We start from the raw sequence: 764 nt of genomic DNA, 5'->3' as shown, positions 1-764 counted from the left end.
TTAGATGACAAAATATGAAACCAAATGCTGTAGAAGTATTGTTCATCGTTAGTTCATGTTTACTAATTCAGTTAAATTATTAAGGGTGCAGTTTGTCCAAAGGGCTACATGTAGGTAAAATACAAAAAGGAATGCAACAAAGTTTCAAATGTTTATTAACAGGCAACATGAAAATCCACACAGCCAAGAAGTCTGTATGTTGTCTTCCTGTACACAGAATGGTTCACAGAGATCATATCATGACACGACCCATCAAATCAGCTCCAGTCCGTCACAGATGAGATTTACTTGTGTTTTCTCTTCTTCAGGAGTGCATCTCTTAATGCAATCTAAGAAAAAGAGAGAGGAAATTACTATTAAGAAGAAACACTGCAAATACCCAAATGCAACACAAACTGAAGTGTAATGGTAAATTAAGTGTGCAGAGATTTATTACATCTTAAGGTATTAAAGATGTGAAAACAGCAGCAGGGTTCACCTGTTTATCTCTGAAGGAGCGTTTTCCTTTGCTCCTCACATTCTGACTGTGTTTCATCATCATGAAGTTCTTTTTCCGTTTCTTCTCCTTGTTACTGGTGCTGGCGAACGGGTTTAGCTTACTCCTCTTTCTAACAAACTCTTTCCTATCTGTCCGCCCAGCCTGAGAGCAAAAAATAAATAAATAAATCCTCAGTTTCAGGTATCAGTTATTTTATATTTACATAATACGCTTTTTTTACACTCACCATGGCTGTTGCCAGTCGTGTTTCTTTGTCAGATTTGGG

The 764-nt window shown here is 36.9% G+C and overlaps 1 long non-coding RNA gene across 1 annotated transcript; it reads right to left on the bottom strand.

Annotated features, from left to right (window-relative positions):
- Positions 1 to 138: 138 nt before the first annotated feature.
- On the bottom strand, positions 139 to 764 carry LOC107581034 (uncharacterized). Its single transcript, XR_001608763.1, has 3 exons — positions 726 to 764; positions 479 to 640; positions 139 to 329 (listed from the first exon to the last, which is right to left on the bottom strand). It is a non-coding gene; the product is annotated as an uncharacterized lncRNA (long non-coding RNA).

The sequence above is a fragment of the Sinocyclocheilus grahami genome, unplaced genomic scaffold (genome assembly GCF_001515645.1).
Source record: "Sinocyclocheilus grahami isolate Dianchi unplaced genomic scaffold, SAMN03320097.WGS_v1.1 scaffold65912.1, whole genome shotgun sequence".
In the NCBI taxonomy this organism is placed as follows: Eukaryota; Metazoa; Chordata; class Actinopteri; order Cypriniformes; family Cyprinidae; genus Sinocyclocheilus; species Sinocyclocheilus grahami.
This window is presented reverse-complemented; position numbering and strand designations above follow the sequence as displayed.